We start from the raw sequence: 21,719 nt of genomic DNA, 5'->3' as shown, positions 1-21,719 counted from the left end.
TTCTTGACCTTCAAAATTGGATTAAAAAATACTGCAATGAATTGGCACCCTGTCCAGGCCGTACCCTGCCTCGTGCCCTAAGCCCCTTGGGATAGGCTCCAGGTCCCTGAGACCCTGAATACAGGATAAATCGGTATAGAAGATGAGTGAGTGAGTAAGTGAATGAGTGAGTGGACATTAATTACATGGAGCACAAGGACGGTCAGGTAGTGGTTAGCACTGTGGCCTCACACCTCCAATAATGTGTGATTATTTAAAATATTCCATAAAATAAAATAATATTAATTCACAATTTCAATCATAGGTTTAACTGAAAATGTACAGATTTTCTACTTTCGCTTTTAAGCCATTGTTTTTGTCAGTTTAATGCAATTCTTTTTATTATCTAGTTCTAACACATACACTGCTGGAAATAACAAATTACTTGAAACCCATTTAATACAGCGAAAAGGACAAATGTTAACAAATATACAATACAATATACAGTTTTGGTGAGACTATGCCCATTTAGTTCTTGGCTAACATAAAGTTTCCAGAGTTTTTTGCATTGCTTTTCTCCTTACGACAGTTGTAAATTTGATTTATCATAGTGTCCCTGTCAGCTTGAACCAATCTGACTGTTACCTCTCATCAATAAGGTATTAATGACAAAAAAAAAAATCTGACTCACTGTCTGGCCAAAACAAATTGCATACTCTAAGATTTCATTAGATTACCTTTAGCTTTGATTACAATTTAGCTCACAATGTGGTGTCCAGTCCATGTTTGAAAATTATTCCTCATGCTCTCAGAACCACTCTTTCACAATCTGAGTCCTGGAATATGACTGAGCCATCAGCAAGGAAACATTTCATAGATGTGATAACCTGGTCATTCAGGTCGTCAGCTGAGCCACTGAAGCAACCCCAGATCATAACACTATCTCCAGAGGCTTGTACAGTGGACGCTATGCATGATGGCTCAATCTGGACTCATCAGAACACATGACCATGTTTTATTGCTCCAAAGTCCAAACTTAAAAAAAGTACTTTTTTTTTCTGATAAGTCTCACTAAAAAGAGGTTGTCTTACGCCCACAAAGCTGTTTAGTGCCAATCTTGTAACTTCTTGTAACATTGTGTATGCATGGAATTGCTCTGACCTTTACTATTAAACATAGCTCTGGTTTTAAACGTTGATATTTTTTTATCATTCAACTTCACCAAACATCCAAGTGATTTGTTTTCCTCGACCACATTTCTTCCACAAAGATGACGGTTCGGTATTATCCTCCCAGGTTTTAATGACGTGTTAAAGGGGTCTTAACCAAATTCCAGTCATTTGAAATCTCCTTAGTTGTTTTCTTTGCTTAGTGCAGCCCAATAATTTGACCCTTCTGAAATGGCGACTTTCTTTATTTTGGCCAGGCACTGTATAAGTAAAAAAAAAAGTGTGTGAAATTCCCAGGTTATCATCAGTTTCTGAAATACTCAACTAAGCTCATTTGGCACAAAAAAAGATGAAAAAAAAAAATACCACGGTCAAAGTCACTGAGATCACTGCGTTTTTTCCTCCCATGCGGATGTTTGATTTAAACATTAAGTGAAGCTCTCGACATCACTCTGCATGATTTTATGCGTTGTGCTGCTTCCACTTGATTGCTGACTGGACAATCGCAAGTGCTCTCGATACACCAAATGATGATGTACTTTCTATGGTACACCTACATCATAGATAAAGACATCCATATTAAGTGTATCTCAATGTAAATGTATGGATGTATGACATACCACAGTTTAAATCTAAAACCTGGATCGTAAAGAGAAGCAAATTTAGGCATCTTTCTTGCTTTTATCGATCAACTTTGAAACGCTGCATGATATCTTATGATCTCCCTGAAACAGTATGACCTTGAGTTGATCAGGAAACAGTCCTTCTATGCTGGGGAAAAAAAAAAATTGCCAACAAAGTCGAGCATCATCCTCTAAGACGTACAGGACGTCACTTTGATTGATGCGTTAGGAGAGACGGAATAGGATTCTGACCTTGTCATAGTGCAGTCTTCCCCAGACATGTCCTTTTACTTCCCCTGCATTGCACAGTGTGGTGTGTATGCCTATTTTAACACAGATTTCGCACACCTAGAGAAGCACCTCCAGCCCTCTCCTCCATACCATCTATTATTTAAGGTACATCTATTACATCTATTACTTAGCAGCTGCACTACATACAAACAGCTACTTCTTTTTTTTTCTCTCTCTCTCTCCCTTTCTGTCAGTCAAGAGATTAAGGTGGTTGTAGATTGTATGAATATTGATCATTTTTTAATTTTTAATATAAGTGTTAACATACAGTACATGTACAAATAAGGCAAGTGATAATTTCTTGAATATGATAGGTCACAGAATGTTGTTTCTCTGTATTGTGGAAGAAATGTCAATCAAATAATAAAAAAAAAACAAGTTTATTGCTTAATTAAAGAAGGAGTCTCCAGTATGAGCACTTTGTAGCCTTGTATTGTTGATAATCAGTGGTGGGCAAAGTTCACAAACACTGTACCTGAGGGTTTTTTGTGGGTGTAATGTACTGTACCTGAACAGATTCAAAGGCAAAAATTGCTCAAGTAAAAGTAGAAGTCCATCATATACCTCATGTACTTAAGTAAAAGTACAGAAATAATCACCTTAAAATTTATTTGAATATCAAAAGTAACGGGCGTTTATTAGCTCACTGTAGCCTCTTTCATAGTAAAAATCTCTCTTTTTCTTTTACTCAGACATTCTCCATGGTTACCATCACTGTCTGCAACCAGCTTCACTTCTGATTTCAACCACCTGTTACATCATTCGCCATGTCTCAAATGAAAGCCAAGTCATGCAGTTACACATAATAGTCAACAGGTGGTGAAATTCCCCCTTTAAGTGCTACACAGCACTGTGGTTTGGTACTGCAACACCATAAAGATAAGTAAAAGTACAGGAGTTTGCTATAGTTTTATGTGTGGAGTAAAAGTAAAAAGCATCTTCTAATAAGATAAAAAAAATTTTCATGATTTTGGAGTTTTTTTTCTTTCTTTTTTCGCATTTCTGTGTTAGGAAGCTGGTGTCAAACAGGATACAGCACACCTGGAGAGGATAAAGTTAAGGGCCTTGCTCAAGGGCCCATCAGTAGTCAAGTAACTTGGCTTTGCTGAGGCTGCGGCTTGAACACCTGACCATCTGATCAGTAACTGAGAGCTTTAACCATTTGAGTCACTGCCCACTAATTACGTGTACACTAGTACATGTACTGTACTCAGGTACCTCACACCTCTGCTCACAATGGGAATGTCTTGTTTTGTGGACATACTGTAGTACAATAATAAAAATAGCAACAAATAAATACATTAAGCAGATGCCCTTATCCAGAGTGACTTACATTTTAATCGCATTATACATCTGAGCAGTAAAAGGTATAAGGGCCTTGCTCAAGGGCCCAACAGGGACAACTTTGTGGTTGTGACCCTGGGGACGTTGGACCTACTGAACGGTAAGGGTTTAAGGGTTCAATTCCCGCTTTGGGTCTGTGTGCACAGAGTTTACATGTTATTCCCTGTGCTGGCTAATTGATATTCCCAAATTGCCCATAGTGTGTGAATGAGTGTGTAAGTGCATGTGTGTTGGTGTGTGCTCTGTGATGGATTGGCACCCTGTCCCACCTGGGACAGGCTCCAGGCCCCCTGTGACCCTCTATACAGCATTAGGCGTTAGAAACAATTAGTGTAATCACTGGCAAAGTTTGGTAGAAAAAGAAAGTTCTATTCTGTATTATTAGCTATAATATAGTCTAATGATACTGTATCTAATAATATATGAATGTTCTTAAAAACCTGTCGAAAAAATATGAAAAGTCAGCTCATATTTGGAATTGATAAATACTTTCAGATGTTAATATGCCCTATAAAGCCAAAAGCGTTTGATAACAAAACGTCACATTTCACATCCAAACTATTTGAGTAATTGTAAATCCTGTAGCATATGATTTCCACTTGCACTGCTAATTAATTGCAGCTTTTATGTTCAATGTTCTGGTAAGGGCTGAATTAAAATGCTTTCGAATATCCAGGCTGGCAAACTTCATTTCACCAACAGATAAAGCTCATATTCATCTCCCGGATGTTTCTTTCGGTGGAGCTTGTCACAGCTCGGCCTTGACTGCCTGCCACTTAATCAGCCGCAGACTGAAGAGCTTTTGAAAAGCTGCCGTTCATCACGTTAATGGGGACACATCGATTGTGGTGCAATGTGCCTCTGAAATAGTAATGAAGCGAATTGAGAAATCGCAGATTGGAAAGCAATAAGGAGATTCAACTTTCCAGAGCCGCGCTGATGGATATTGTTTTGTGGGCGGCGTGTTTTCCGTGAACCTCAAGAATTATTAATAAATACGGCACTCGAATTATGAATACAAACGGATTCGTTCTGCACTCATAAATCAGCTGGTTTTAACATAATTTTTTTTTTGCTAAGAGTTTCCCATAATGCTTGATGAGGTGGAAAATAATCAAGGATTTAAGAACCTGAAAGAGCTGCAGAATCTATTGCCCGTACTGTATTTCAGCTTTCAGTTTTGCAACGGGATTTACATAAGGAGACTTGAGTAGCTGTTGTGAAATCTTAATTCTGTAGGCTGAGTCATTTCCAGTATAAGTCTGGAGGAAAACTTCAATTATTGCTCTCGCGTTTGTCAATTCAGGCATTACTCAGCAATTACCCAATTTACACGTCTCTGAAGCGGCAGTGCGATTTGACTTTTGATGGAGTAAAGGGGTGATAACAAGGTTTCCTGGATTTTTTAGACGTCTGAAACATCAAATAAACATACCGTGGCAGTTAATGGACATAGAAGGGAAAAAATATGGAAAAAAGGACATAACGGAGGAAAAAAAATACAGTCAAAAAAAAGAGGAAAAATTTGTGCGGGAGTTTATTCGTGTCAGTGTAAGAAGAGGATTTGCTAGAAGTGTTAGCAAGCAAGGTTAAGAAATCCCACCGTCTGCATTATTATTAAATTTACATAAAATTTTAAATCAGGACAGAATTTAATGAAACTTTGCCAGTACTTCAGTACAAAGCACCTAAATCCTTACAAAACACGAACGAACACAGAACAGATTACTCCAAACAAAGGCAAGTACACTATGAAAACTGAACCTTCAAAGATGTCTGGACAGATCAAGGTATGTTTATTAGTTCAATTCCCGAGTGATGCTGTATTCTCCTAAAGAGAGCTGATTGGTTGAGCTTTCTCAGTAGGATGGGAAGAAAGGCACTTAGCTCTCATATTAATTACGGCTGTTACACCGCCCCCAGCGGTGCGTGAGCGAGCAGTTCGAAAAGATGCCATCGGCTGGGGTCACATGGTTCGGAGGAAACATGTAATAATCATGGGCCATCCTGAAGAAGTTCAAGGGCACTTTTTCTATGTAGGAGACCCCTAGTGATGGATTGAATCTGGCAAAAAAAAAAAAAAAACGACTGTTTTTTTTTTCTCCGTGAACAGTTATAAAAATGTGTATAAGTCATATAAATAAATTTGTTGCTTTACATAATGTACGGAGAAATTATAATTATTGTATATCTTAGTAGCCAAACCTTTTTACTAAATATTGAGCAATGAAATGTGAAATGATTGCATTATATTAATATTATGCCGACTACCATAATAATTATATATATATATATATATATATATACGGTACATTTGTGCGTTCCAGTGAACTTTTTTTTTCATAACCTTTTAAACTGAGTCGAACATGGTCGAACACTTCGCCGATTGCAACGCACCCCAAGAAGTCACTCAGGGTTTAGCAAGACCTCCTGAATAAAAGGGCTTTTTTCCCTTCTACATAATGTTTTTCCCCCTTTTTCATGTCTCCCTTTTTCAAGGGCTCCATATACAAATCAGACTACTCACTTTTTCAGGTATTCCAAATTGATATAGAGTAGAGAGTGTAAGTGGCTTGTGTTAAATTGATCTTTTTATACAATATTCGTGATTTGTGTGGTTTGATCAAATCAAAAGCAATGCAAGGTTGTTTTCTCAGTATTGACATATGAAAAACAAAAAGGAACAGAAAACAAAAAAAACATCAGCATCTGTGAAGAATGTTCTGGCCAAGTTGCTTTTGAAAACCAGCTCACAAGGACACCTTAAAAGAGAGAGAGAGAGAGAGAGAGAGAGAGAGATGCTTGAGTAAATTTAAAAAAGCATCAAAGGTGAAAAGACAACTGAATTTACATTCATGACGGAAAAAAAATAAAACGGTGCTGATCATGATTGAAAATGAAAACAACACTTTGAACTTATCGATGAATAAATGCAGTACGTCGTGCACAATTATGAAATGTCACTTAAGATAGAAAGCCAGTCAGCTATTACGCTATTGAGCTCCTATAAAAGGAGGCAAGTAAGCAAAGTAGTTACTGTTAAATTAGTAATCATGTGGCCAAGTATGTTAGTAGGCTAGTATGTAGGTATGTAGAATTGTGCGCATCATACCGATGGCCATGTTTGCTAATATGGAATGTTAGTAGACTATAGTGTACATGAAGTAGACTAGCTTTCTAGTAGTCATGTAATCTAGTGTACTCGTATGGAAGTAAGCAAGTAGGTTTAATACAGACCATATAGACAAGTGTAGCTACTGTAGTATTTTAATATGCTTCCCATAAGCATTTTTAATATGGTACTATAGTACATCCTGTAATATACCATAGTATGGATTTATGGATGCAGTAAGAGAGGACATGAAGTTATTTGGTGTGAGAGAAGAGGATGCAGAGGAGAGGGTTAGATGGGGGCAGATGATTCGCTGTGGCGACCCCTGAAAGGGAACAGCCGAAAGACAAAGAAGATATTACTATGTAATAATATACCAAAGTATATTATTATTATTATTATTATTATTATTATATATTTTTTTAATCCTTTTGTGCACATCTGGAGTCTAAAGAGCGAAATTTTGATCCGATGTGTAAATTCTGTTTGCATGGTCTAATATTAGTACAGTATGCTACTTCAGACATTACCATGGTAGGCATCTTAGAACGTTATAGATTGCCAGAATAGACATTATGCCACTTCAGTAAGTACTCAGGTGGTACTATGGTGTGTACCGCCATGCCACAGTACAGTACCTTCCATGGTATGCACCATAGTACTACCATAGTACTCATTGAAGTGCCATAATGTCTATTCTGGTAATCCATAGTGCTTACCTTGGTATACACCAGAGTACAGTACTACTACAGTACCCAGTGAAGTGCTACAATACCTACCGTGGTATTCACCAAAGTACGGTGATGCACACCATAGTACTACAACGATATCCACTGAAGTGCCTTAGTGCCTACCTTGGTACACCTACACACCTGAGTACAGCACTACCACAGTACCCACGGAAGTGCTACCCTGGTGTGTGCCACAATATTTTGGTGAATACCATGATACATATGTGCTGGTTCAGCAGGTTTCTAATATGATATGTTTGTACCACTTGTACGGTATAGTACAAACAGTACCATATTATTGTTACATACATACAATGGTACCATACAACAGTGAATAAATATGACCATTATGGTACGTAAACATGTATAACACATTTTTGATAAAATCCTGGTATGTGTTCAATAGTGCCATACTACAGAGAACCATGTACCATACTGTACTATACTACAGGTACTACTGGACTACCAAGGTTTCCTATGGGTAGCGATGTAAGTATAGAAGTAAACTACTATGGTATTATACCAGTAAACTATTATGCTTGTATACAAGGCAGCTAATAGGCTAGTAGGGAAATAGTAGGGAACAGCCAGTATAGATCAATTAAATGTGCAATTGAGTTATAATATGGATTATAGGCAAGTATGATAGTTTGAGTAAGTATGATTGAGGCTAGTGTGCACAGAGGTCAGTAAGGAAATAGGCAAGTATGCTAGCATTCTGTCAGGAAGCTATTAAGCAATCGAGCTAATATGCTAGTATGGGAGTAAACTACTTTGCAAGAAGGCTATACAAGTATAAAAGCTGACTAAAAGTAGTTTAGTAGTCAAATAAGCCATAGGAATAAGCCTAACCCTCCCACTTGATCCCCGATGCTAGTTTGCTGATATTCCTAATAACCAAACAGGCTATTTTTGTTTATTCTGGTAGCCATGTTGGCTATTATATACAAAAGTTAGACTTCAAGTAGACAAGAACAGTAGATTTAGTAGATTAGTATGATTTGCATATATACTGTAGGAGTTTGCAAATGAGCTAGTAGTGCTAGTACACATGTACACCAGTGTGGTATTATGCTACTATGCTATTATGCTATCACATTAGTAAGTTAGTATGTTAGTAAGCAACAGTACTAGTATTCAGTGTATGTGTGTTAGTTTTGCAATTCAAGATTAAGTAGCCTCGTGTGTTGTTATGTGAGTAGGCTAGTATGCAAGCGTCACAGTGGCGGAGTGGTTGAAAATGTCGCCTTGCACTTCCAGGTCCTGGGTTCGATTCCCAGGTCGGATTTGTGTGCATGGAGTTAGCATGTTTTTGGTGGGTTTCCTCCGGGGTCATCGGTTTCCACAGTCCAAAGATATGCAGATTAGTCTAATTATGGCATCCTCAAATTGCCTATAGTGGTCGAATGTGTGACCGAAGGCCCTACAACGGTCGTACCAAATGGGAATAAATACAATGGCCTCCACAGTTCTTAGTTGGACTACTGAGCTTCCTAGATGTAGGCAAGTAGGTAGATTTGTTTTTAGTAGGTTGGTTTGCTAGTATGCAAGTGGACAAGCATTCTGTTATACAGTGAGGTTAAAAGTAGGAAATGTTAACTATTATTGCAGGTAAACAAGATTTTAGTAGCCTAGTGTGCACGTTGACTTCTATGCAAGTGGTTTAGTATGTAAGAAAGGTATTAGGTACAGATGCGTTCCTGAATACTAGCATACTAGAATATTTGCATTGCAAACCAGCTTGATTGATTATGGGCACATCCTTGCATTCTTTCATAACAAAGTACTTATAATCACAAGTAAAATGACATCCTATTTGGGTACAAACTTCATCTTCTTTGCATCTTGCCACATTTGTCTACTATGTTTTTCCAATATGTTCATAATCATTTGCCAGGCTACTTGCACCTGTTACTAGCATACATAAACACAAGTATCCTGCCATGCTGACTGACGTGCATACTAATCTACTACCGTGCTTGCATATTAGGAAGCGTTCAATAATGTTTGAGCGTATGGTTTTCTGACAAGCAACGCATTCGGACCAGCAAACGAAATAAATTGTTATGTTACCTTCCCTAGAAGGTTGGGATGTTCTTGCTGACAGGCGTATAATTGAATTTCACGAAATGTATTGACATCTGTGGCATTTCTTCTGTCTGGCTTCGGACGATAACTTGTCATCAAAGACACCGCTTGGACATTTGTATTTCTTAACCACCTCCACCGGCTCCCTGTGGACCAATGTAACGCAATGTACTGACGCGGCATGTTCCCTTGTTTGAAAAGGTCACGGTTCTGTCCTGGGTCTTACTGGAGCTGTCACACACATTTTTTCCCCCCTCCGGACGTGCGCAGGGCGGCCACGCGGTCTTGCGGAGGAGATAATAACGGAAAGAGGTCCACTGTGTTTCTTTAACCCTCATCACGTGGCAATTATGCTGTGAAGGCCTGGAGGCACTGAGGTGGAAGATGAAGAAGTAATATTGAGAAAGGACACTCTTGGGGGGAATCCAGTGATGCAGGAGATATTAATATGTATTGTTTGTGTTCTGTCAGAGAGATAGAGTTTGTAATTCATATAAATGATTAGATCAGGAGCTATACTATAGAGAGTGGAGCTTTCCCGGTGCTTTCTAGCTAGAACGTCCCGAAGCACAGGGTAAGATAGTCAGAGAATTAATTAAGGAAGCTGGGGAAATAATCACCAGCTGGCGAGTAGTCTCTTCCAGTTTGACCAGTATGGCATGTGTTTTGGCAGCCAGTAGCTGGATTTTTTTTCGGCCAAAGTGCTGCTTCTGAAAAGACATTAAAAAAGGAGACTTTCCTAATTACACTGAAACAGATGAACAGAAATGTTAGAGTGTGAAGCGACTAGCCGCCCGCTGGACATTATTGTCATTAAATGTGCAAATAAGCCACTGATAAATCCTTAAGCAACCCTCATTATAAGAGTTGCACCAATAACATTTAAGTCTCCTCAGTCTTCCTTCCTCCTTCCAGGCTAAAAACACTTCACATTTCTCCTTGTCCTCCTCCTCCTCCTCTTCCTTATCATCATCTATTCATTGTATTCCCATGTTCCTGAATAGATCGACCAGAACCCTGATCGAGACAAAGCTCTATCTCAAGGATGAATGAAAAATTTGTAAGTGCTCTGATACTTTTATCGATTGCAGATGTAGTATATTTGTTTACATAGCTTCACTCGAAGCAAATGAAAACATCTTTAATAAAGGAAAATTGATCTAATGTGTCTCACTGTAAGGTTATTATATAACAAATAAAAGCCCCTTGGGCCTATTCTTATATTTTACAAATTTTACATTTCTGGTTTGTTATCGATGGAAGAGGATGTATATGGGTTTTTTTGTCTCAGATTTCTGATCTCAGGAGGTTTTTATGGTGGCCCTAATCCTCATCCTTAGTTTCAAAACAATTGCATGTTCTCATTCATTCTCTACAGCACTTATTCTGTACAGGGTTACAGGAGGCCTGGGTACTCAGTACATCCAGGACGGGATGCCACCCATCACAGGGCAGACAAGCACAAACACACACACTCACTCACTACGGGCAATTCGGAAAGGTCAGTCAGACTACCCTGTACTGTATGTCTCTACGCACACATGCTCGATGCGGCAAAAAAAAAAAAAAGACAAAAAGTTTTTCTTTTTACCTTATTTTTAACCATCAGCTTCAATTTAGAAAAAAAAATGTATTACTACACATATACATAAATTCTTATCCTTATATTGTATACATAATTCATATATATATATATATATATATATATATATATATATATATATATATATATATATATTATCTATATATTATACTATCACGAACTCTAACACAAACTCATGTTTAACACTCTACAAGTTTCTAAAAACCAAAAACAAGCAAACTAAAAAACCTGCCTGCATTTTTAATGCTCTAAGGTTTTTTTTTTTTTTTTTAAATCTCTTTTCGGAAAAAAAAAAAAAAAATGTCAAGGTCAATGTAACACTATTATATTTATATTAAGGGTGCCAATACTTTTAGGTGCTTTGTATATTCTTATGTACAATACAAATAATGGTCTCTGGGATCGTTAACGCATGCATAGAAATGATATCAAGCAAGCAGGCACACACACACACACAAACACACAGACACACACACACACACACACAGGAATGCTTGCTTCTACATGAGGTCACTGATTAGCTGACATCCATATTTCATTTGCATGTGTGTGTGTGTGTGTGTGTGTGTGTGTGTGTGTGTGTGTGTGTGCTGTAATTCCTTTTCCACCCTAAACCAAGATTACTGAAGAGAGAAACATCTGTCAGACCCACTGCTGCTCACGTTGTTCTCCTTTTGTTATGCCCAACCTTGCACTGCCTAGACTGCAGTCATTAATTCTTCATTACTCTGGCAAGATTCTAATGCCTGAAACCATTTTGTGTAAGGAAAAAAGGATATGCACATTACGGCATGTGCGCGCATGCACACACACACACACATGCACTCAGACACACACACATAGTTTAATCACCCACACAGCCATATTCTCTCTCCAGGTCTCATCAGATATTGATAACATAACACTATGCTGTCGGCATTGCAGAAAAAAAAGTGTGTGTGTGTGTGTGTGTATGTGTGTGTGGGCCTAAATGTAGCATGTGCATCATGCTGTGCTAGGTCTCACCGCCTCCATGTCCCCCTGACATTTATATCTGATGTTAATTACACTGATCTAGGTTGACATGGATCAACGCAACTCAGGGGCTTAACAAGCTCTTATCAAAATAGACGTCCACTAATATGGACACCCACACACTTAACACATACTGCGCATTCCTATAAGCCGAAGCTTGTCACGTCTACGAACCAGTCACAGTCTGCTCCACACACACACACACACACACACAGCATGTAGACGGATTTCTAAAAGCCTAAGCTCATCTCATATCCAGCGCGCCATCCCTAAAGAACCCCGGACTATCCAGAGACCGTATTCAAAAGCTTCAAATGTGGGTCAGCTCATCTCTCCATGGCAGGCTTCGATCACCACTGCCTGCTCTCTCTCTCTCTCTGCCTCTGTCTCTCTCTCTCCCTCTCTCTCTCTCTTTCCCTCTCGCTCAGATGTTGATGTGACCCAAATATTAACAATTCTCCAGCTAGGGAAAACTCCCCGAGCCCACAGAGAAGAGATAGATGAGAGCCAATAGACAGGGTTCCAGTCAAGATGAAGATAAAAGATTGCCTTTCTAAAGTCTCCACCTTCTACCTGCTACTACTTCTCAGGCAACACAGTAGCTACAGTCCCAGGGAGCGTTGTGTGAAATATTAAACAGTAACAATATCAGTAGACTGGTATATTGAACTTCCACCAAACTTGGAATGAAAACTCTCCACTCAGTAACCTAATGTTCGAACCAACATGCTTGACTGACATCTTCTATATACAGTATATATATATATATATATATATATATATATATATATAGTGCAGACAAAGCAGTGTCACAGAAATCCATAAGTAGATTTAGGGATCTAATGAGCAAGCCGGAGATGCCACCAGGAAGGAAAGAAAGTCCCAGAGATTTACAGTACGCCGAACTTTAGACTCTTTTGTATGCACAAAGTCTGATACTTTTGGTACACTTTTCCAGCTGAATGCTTCAGAATTTTGAAGGGTGCGATCTGATTGGCTATCTATTGGTAATATGCCATCTAATCATACAGACTGACCCCTGTTTATCTCAGGACTCTTATTCAACAAAATCCCAACTTGGGAACACCAATGAGCTTGATCTGCAGGTTTTTGGACTGTGGGAGGAAACCAGAATCCCACCAAACAAACGGGGAACATGCAAACTCGGAGATGGGAATCAAACCCGGCTAGGAATCAAACCCATAACCTGGAGGTGCAAGGCGACGGTGCTAACCACACCGGCCCTTGAGCAAGGCCCTTAACCCTCAACTGCTCAGATGTGTAATGAGATAAAAATGTAAGTCGCTCTGGATAAAAGTGTCTGCCAAATGCCTAAATGTAAATGTAATCCATGACAAAAATCAGGAGCAGAAAATGCAGACTGATGAAAGAACTTCCAAGAAATCTAATATATGAACATTGGCTTGCTGTTGTATAGCTCTATGACAGGTGTTCAAGTTTAACCTGGACGTTTCTTGTGAATTCTTCTCTTTTATGAAGATGTAAAGCCGATTGAAACTTACAGCTCACTTCAAGCACAGAACAGTAATGAACTGTCATGTATCGCCTCATGCTTTGTACAGTCCTGACCTCACTCCAAGCCATTTCCACATCTTTGGGCCATTAAAGGAGTTCCTGGGAAGCTTAGGTTTCAGATTTGAATCTGGCAGTTTAATCATGGCTCCGGTGTACTGAGAAAACTTTTTACCTTGATGGTGTCCAAGCACTAGTGAAACGATGAGATAAGTGCATTAGTGCAGCTGGAGATTATATAGAGAAATAAACTGAGTTTTTATTCTTATAATTGTGTTCTGTTATTCCGTGCAATCAAAAGTCACGTTTTGACCTGAACGCTCCTCGACTTACTGTATATGGTTGGTTTTTTTCGGCAGCACTTGATCAAACACATACAATGGTGTTGTATTGTTTGTGTATATGTGTGTGTGTGCTGCTTTGTGTTAATAAAACCACATAGAACCTACTAAACCAAGGAGAAGGAGTTGTAAATCTACAGTACATGCAGAATTTCTGCAGAGCTGCGGAAAAAAAGTAGCTATGTTTACATGGACAATATTTGTTCAATCCGCTTGAACTCATTCTGATTAGAGTTTTCAAATGAACTGTATACATGAACACTGATCCGATAAGATGTGTGTTTACACGCGCAAAGCGTTTAATCAGAATGCAAGTTCGTAAATATAACAGAAGAAAAAGGAGGAGGAGAAAAAGAATTCCAAGGTTAGGTTAGGCTACTGTGTTATAAATAAGGAACAAGAATTCAGTCTCATCTCCGATTGGTTAGATGCTTTACTACGAGTAAAATGGCGAGATTGGCAGGATGAAAGTCTGGAGTAAAGACAGGTGGAAGAGAGAAATTTCCCCTTACAGAAACTCGTCAGGTCATCTTATGGTACCCCCTCATGAGGAACGATCAGATAAGTGTCTACATGGCTAACAGATTTTCAGAGGTTTACTACTGAGAAGTATATTTTGCATGTTCTCCCTGTGCTTTGTGGGTTTTCCTCCTGGTACTCTGGTTTCCTCCCCCAGTCCAAAGACATGCAGATTAGGCTAATTGGCCCTGGCCAGGGTGTCCCCCTCAAGTCAAAAGCGATCCTTCACAAGATATAGAAGATGGGTATAGAAGATGAATGAATTCTTTAATATTATGGTGCATGCGAACCTGCCTGGTGTCTATTGTTTGAAGTGCTTTTATGTAGAATAACTAACATGAAAACTTGAAAAGTAACAGAAAATGCCTGTGACTCAACCACAACAACCACTTCCTGTTTATGTTGGTGGTCCCGGCCCATGAATTATACCGGCTTTTGAGGTGACAGCTAGATGGTTTTTCGAGGCTGGAGGACAGTACTCATGTTAAGCGCTCGCTAAGCCCATAGAATTTCCTGAAGAAGTCCATCCTTCATAAAACCCACTGCACACAACAAAGACTCTCCCCACCACCCTCATCGATTCACCACCTACAAGCAAAACCTTTCCTTTACCAAGACATTTCCTTTTATCCATGCTCCATTTTGTGATCATAAGAAGGGAAAAAAAAACCACCTCCGGGGCTCAACTCAATATTGTAGTCCCAGCATTCACGTTACGCCATTGGCATTTACAGCTTCGCGATGTGTAATGACAATGAAATTGCAAGTGCTGCAATAAAAGGACAGGATCGCATCACCATGGATACCCAGGCTTTTGTGCGAGCACCGTCTCCAGAAAACTCCATACTCAATTGTCAGTCCTTCACCTTTCTTTATTGATTAAAAATAAATGGCGCTCGGGTATGACCTAGCTAAGGACAGACGCTCTGGCCTCCCTACGGCCTTGAGGGAGACGTCAGGATGTCGATCCCTTGCAGCCTGTATGTTTCAGGCTTCTCCTTAATTAGCAACGTGGACGTGCCAAAAATACGCCTGGTTAAAATGACTGAAGGTGAATTGCGTTTGTTCTTCCTCCACAGCATGCGCTGGGAGAACCATCATCACGATCATCAAGGCACTCCCACAAAAAGCACGCACACATAGCTGGGTACAAAGAGGTCATCTATTTCTAAAAGCAGTCTTACAAAAGCTGTACAATACCATTAAAAATGAACAGCGTAACCATGACAACGCCTGGAAATCATTTATTTTTTTTACCTGATATTCAGTGGAACTTAAAAATGTAGCTTGTTGTTTGTGATCAGATTATCATGGTCAGTTTATTCTGTATACCTGAGGAGGATACAAATACGGAGGAAGAGATCACTTTTTAAACAGGGGTTTAAGGAAACTTAATCACTTAAAAATGCTAAAGTTTAAATTCAAATGTGAGAAAAGGATATGAGGTAATACTGAGACAATCAGAGGGTAAGGGTTCATCCACCGTGAAAACTCCCCACCCTCGGATGTCCATCGTTCTTTCATACAATGAATTTGCCCAGGGTCCTGCCGGCTTTCTAAAACATGCACTGCCAACTCTAAATCATTTCTAAATATGTGTACAGTGCCCTATTATGGTCTCCCCTGCTATTCAGCTTCTATTCTAGTGTTCTCAGAATCCACTGTGACCCTGAAAAGGATAAAGTGCTTATTGTAGATGAATGAATGATACATCACTTGTCACTGCAGTAGGACCCTTAAGAATACATTTATTGTAAGTTTAAATAGCAGGGAAAATGTGGAGTGCAGACTGAGAAATTTAAAGCCGGTGATGTGTTGTGATGTGATACTCTGTGCAGCATTCTCAGTTTACCCAACACTGGCTAACTCTAGTGTATAAGCGAGCATGCCACAGGCTATATAGGGAAATAAGTCTCACTGCTTTATCCTGTATACAGGGTCATGGGGGCGGGAATCGAACCCGGACCATGGAGGTGCAAGGCGACACTAATCTACTGTGCAAACATTAAGTGATTTTTTTTTAATTACTTACACATTTTTATATTGGAATCAGAAGATAAAAATATTTTTTTGGTCTTATGTAAGACCTATACCAGTTCTGGGGAAAATGAGAACCTAACAAAAAAACCCTTACAGTAAGAGAAAATTTAATGATTCTGATTGAGAGAAAGTCAGAATGGACAGCTCACATGAATAATTCTACAGTATCCATCCATCCATCTAGGAACCTCTGTAGTCCAACTAGGGACCGTTGAGGTCAATGATGATTACCATCGTATTTGTTCCAATTTCATGGCCGTGGTGGGACCTCCGGTCAACACTCACACACTACAGGCAATTTGGGAATGCCAATTAACCTAATCCGTATGTCTTTGCACTGTGGCAGGGAAACCGAGCAAGCAGAGAGCATGGGAGCAAACGCCATACACACAAAGCCAGAGGTGAGAAATAAACCTGGACCCTGGAGGTGCAGGGTGACTGTGCTAACTACTAAGCCATTACACTGACATGAATAATTATGACTTAGAAATACAGGGAGGAACGAAAAATTAGGTTTGAGACCCAACATAATGACATTGGGGCATCGGGGAATAGATTATAATACAACTAATGATATAATTAATACAATTGGATCAGACGAAGAAAAGGGGAGAAGCAGCAATGTATATTTTATGTTTAAGACCTCCTGATGAAAGAGTGATTAGTACTTTTTGGGGCGTTGGCATGCCTTGAACTAGTCTATGACAGGCTCAGAGTTTTTCTAACTTTTTTAGAGTAGTTTTAGTCTAGAAGTTTTATACTAGTCCTTATAACACCAATGAGTAACTCAACGCCTTAGCTCTCTGAGCCACCACTGCCCAGATAGACAGATATTTAGATAGTTACTTTATTGTCATTGCATGGTCCAGGTCCTCAGCAACAAAATTCAGTTTAGCCTCTACCAAAAGCGCAAATGGTAGTGTATATACACATCAGTGCAGTTAATGCAGTAATTATTATATAACATGGCTATTCGGTGAATATGTGCAATAATTACAGAATAGATAATGCTATAAAGTGAAAAAGAAAGATAAGCAGGAAAATAAACAGGCAGACTTTATAAAATTAACCAGTATTAAGGCCACAGTGCTATATATATATTATGCAATCACATTAAGTGCTCGAAGCGGTCACCATTAGCATCCAGACATTTTCGATTTTGCCGAACTACTGTATGAACAACACTGAGTGTCGACAGGGATTGCTCTGCATGATACCTCAATTTCTTCCCGCAGTGCAGCCGGTCTACAAATGTACAGTGTACACATGTACAAAACCACTTCAAATGATCTTCCGTTGCTCGAAAGATTTCTGACTTTTTCAATTCAAGTTTTGAAAAAGGGCATCCATGACAATTGTTGAAATGTGTATACATATTTTTCAGCCCCTCTGTGTGTGTCCCCATTGTTGAAAAAGGTTAAAGCTAAAAATACGATGATCAGCTTTAATGTAATCAGTGATATTATTATTTCAGGTTGAAGCCCACGTAAGCAATTTCCCTCTGGGATTAATAAAGTTCTTTAAATCTTGAATCTTGAATCTAAATGTCTGCCTGTGTTTCTGTACGGCAGAACTCTCTGCCTAACTTATTAATACAAAGAAATAAAAATTTGTAAGGTTGAGTAACTTATGCCTTGTTTACGCTAAGTACTCGGTGCAGGTGTTTGTTTACATTGAGAAAGTTTAAGTAGGTTATTAAATGCACATAACTGTTCATAACATCACTTTTACTCGACATTTTGATTTTATTTCATTCTATCCAGCGGTCGATTTAAGACGCACCTACTAGGCTGTGATTTTAAGATTTTATGGGTGCCAATACTTTTAGGTGCCTTGTATACTCTCATGTACAATACAAACAATGGTCTCTTTGATTGTTAATGCATGCATGGAAATAATATAAAGCATGCAGACACAAAGTGTCTTCTTTAAATAAAAAAAAAATGGACCAATGTTACCATTTAATGTCCAATAGCTGGCAATAAAAAAAAAATAAAAAAAGATTTTGGGTTTGTTGAGAAACACTGTGGGGAGAGTTCAGAACATACTGTACTACTGCCCAGATAGATTAGTCAACATGATTAAACTGTTCCATCTAGCAAAGTATCAACTCAATGAGAGATTAGAGAAGCTTTCAGGATCAACCACGGGGTAAAAGAGGGATGTACTCCTGCTCCAACATTCTTCACACTTTATCTTCTTGTAGCGGACAAAGGTGTATACATTAGAAAGTCCTCAGATACGAAACCATTCAACCACTTAAATTTCAGGTCTTCTCTTAGATCAAGATAAATGAGTGTCAGAAAGCTCCTGAGCCTGGGTTGCTACTGAGGCAGATGCTGCACAAGAAATTGTGGACAGTTTCTCGTCTGCTGCCACTTTTTTCAAGCTGAAGATAAATGTCTCTAAAATTGAGTTCTTATACAAGACTCTCTCTCAACAACAAACTGACATTCTTAACAATATAACAGCTTTAAAAAACTTCCTTACTTACCTCCTAGATGCTTACTTTCTTGTTAAAAGCCAGTGCTCTTCAGAAGCAACTGTGGTTTTGTCACGACAAGTGCTGTTCTACCATCTCTTCTCTACTCACCTGAAACGTTGACACAGTATCTCAGACACATCAAGGAGCTGACAAGGACGCAACTTCGACATCTGTGGCGAATATTGTGCATCAAATGGCGAGAAAAAACGGTACCAGATGTAGAGGTACTCGAACGTGCTGAGAACCTTAATGCTGACTCCATCGTTACACCATCTTGGATGTGTTGGGCTCGCCATGTCACAAGAATGACAGAGGAACACCTGCTAAACGTGGTTTTTTGAAGTGACCTATGTGAAGAAAAGAGGAAGCAAAGATATTCTCACGAGAACACAGCTATGAATGACAAAGACATTAAAAAGTGATGCTATGGACTAAAACAGATGGTAGAGCATTGTGAAAGGTCAATCAAAATTGAAATCGAAGAAGCTTCTGGGAGGGCTTTCCACTAGGTTTTGAAGCATAGCCGTGGAAATTTGTGATCATTTTGCCAGAAGAACATCCTGGGGTGGAGTCAGAGTACTAGTTCATCCAAAAGGTGTTCAGGGTGGTTGAGGTCAGGGCAAACCATAGACCTCAGACATCGTTCTTTGTGCACAGGGTCATTTTCATGATTTCATGTATAATTGGGGCAACGGTTAAGACTGTAGGTTACTGGGCAACTGAATGGAAGCTTGTGGGTTTAAGCCCCAGCACCACCAAGTTGCCCCTGTTGAGCCCTTGAAATTGTCTCAAAGCAGCCTCACAAAATCAGAAGCAAATTATCGAGAAAAATGTGTATGAATCAGAATGATCAGATTGTCCCTGATGAGCGAGCCAAGGGCAACAACGATGGTGGCAAGAAAAAACGTCCTGAGATGGCAATAGGAAGAAACTTTGAGAGAAACCAGACTCAACTGGGAACCCATCCTCATTTGGGTTATAACAGATAGCAGGAATTTTATGCCTTATACTGTGTGTTTGGCAGCTGGAAGTTTAATAGAACAGAAGATGTTTAAGTTAGCATGGAGTCCAGTTTAGCACCAGGATAAGTCAGACAGGTGCAGAGGGCAGAGGACACCTGGATCTCCAAACCATCACGAAGCAGAACTCAGCTGGAGGTGATCCTTCTCTGGATGCCTCAGGATCCCTGCAGGGTTGGCCTCTGTCTACTGGAGCTGGCACAATCTTCAGTTGCCTCGGGATGGGTAGAAAAAGAAATAATAGGTGGAAAATAATTAGCATAGCTTTCATTCATTATATTAACAGCATTAGATGAGACTATTCTTTGTTTCTATAGCAGTTGTTTACAGGGTCGGGTGGCCAGCTTGACGCCCGATTGGATCTGTCCATTTAGGGTTAAGGGGCCTTAATCAAGGGTCCAAGAGTGACAATCTGGGGGTGTCGTGGCTCGAACAGGGGACCTTCTCGTCCAACACCTTAACCACTGAGACACCCCTGCCCTTACATACATGTACTGCATGTATTATAATAGGGATATGTAAAAAATACATGTAAGGGACATATGATAAATATATTACATTTACCCCTGACAGTGAATGGGTGAATAAGAGCTAATTTACTATATCCTGTCTTTTTGCAGGATGTGGAAACCCAGTGTCCACACATGTCATTTGTACAGATTTTCCTGTGTCGGTATGAACACTAGAGATTTATGGTGCGTTGTTAGCATTCATGGCTGTCTCTCATAGAGTTGGAGTAATTAGCAGGGGTCGGTGCTTGTACACTTTAAGTGGCTGGTGTAAGCTACTTATTGAACACTTCACAGCTCTCCTGCCCTTCATGCTCATTTTCACGTCCGCACGCGGTCACGTGATGCTCTGAAATTCCCGCTGCGTGTTTTTGCGCTTGCTAAGTGTTAGTGAGCTCTTCAAATGAATTAATCACTGCAAACTGTTAGAGGTCAAATTTATCCTAATTATATCATCAACTCATACACCCATTTTTTTTTTACCACTTTAATTAAATAATTGCAACTTACAGGCAAATGGAGTATGTTTTTTGCCTTTAAATATTAAACTTGTACTGGGGTAAAGGGGTCAAAAGTTATATAGATAATGATGTAAGCAGATAGACAGACAAATAGATAGATAGATAGATAGATAGATAGATAGATAGATAGATAGAAAAATAGAATGATAGAAATATATTTTTATATACAGTAGTATGTATAAAGTTTCATAACAAAATGCATTATCTATAGCCAGGGTTTAATAAATATTAAAATTTTATCTTAATTCATTTTAATTTTAGTGTCAAATAAGCATTTCAGTTTTCCAGTAAAGTACAGTAACAATGAGAAAAGCCAAGTGGATAAAAACAACAGGCAGGCAGTGTAAACATTTTATTTAATACTATGTATTTATGGATACTATGTATACTGATCATGCTTGTACAGTATTATAAATACTATGTATGTATACAGTAGTAGTGTATAGTTTGTTATGTATGTCTGTATGTATGTATGAAGACTTTGCATACATAGGATAAGGACTATTTATGTATGTACAGTATGTATGTATGTATGTATGTATGTATGTATGTACACTGATTAGCCGTAACATTAAAACCACCTAGATTTTGGGTTCCCCTTGTGCCACCAGGCTGGTTCTGGCTTCTTAGGGGCATGGTTCTGCAGAATCACTGGGGGTGTCTTGTGGTGTCTGGCACCAGGAATTGGCACCTGATCCTTTGGGTGCTGTGGGTTTCAGAGTGGGGCTCCCATGCATCGGACTTGTTTGTCTATGTGCACTCGATCAGATTGGGATCTGGAGAATTTGGAGGCCAGGT

This window comes from Clarias gariepinus, chromosome 25 (genome assembly GCF_024256425.1).
Source record: "Clarias gariepinus isolate MV-2021 ecotype Netherlands chromosome 25, CGAR_prim_01v2, whole genome shotgun sequence".
Classification (NCBI taxonomy): Eukaryota; Metazoa; Chordata; class Actinopteri; order Siluriformes; family Clariidae; genus Clarias; species Clarias gariepinus.
The sequence above is the reverse complement of the archived record's forward strand: the minus strand, read 5'-3'. Positions refer to the sequence as shown.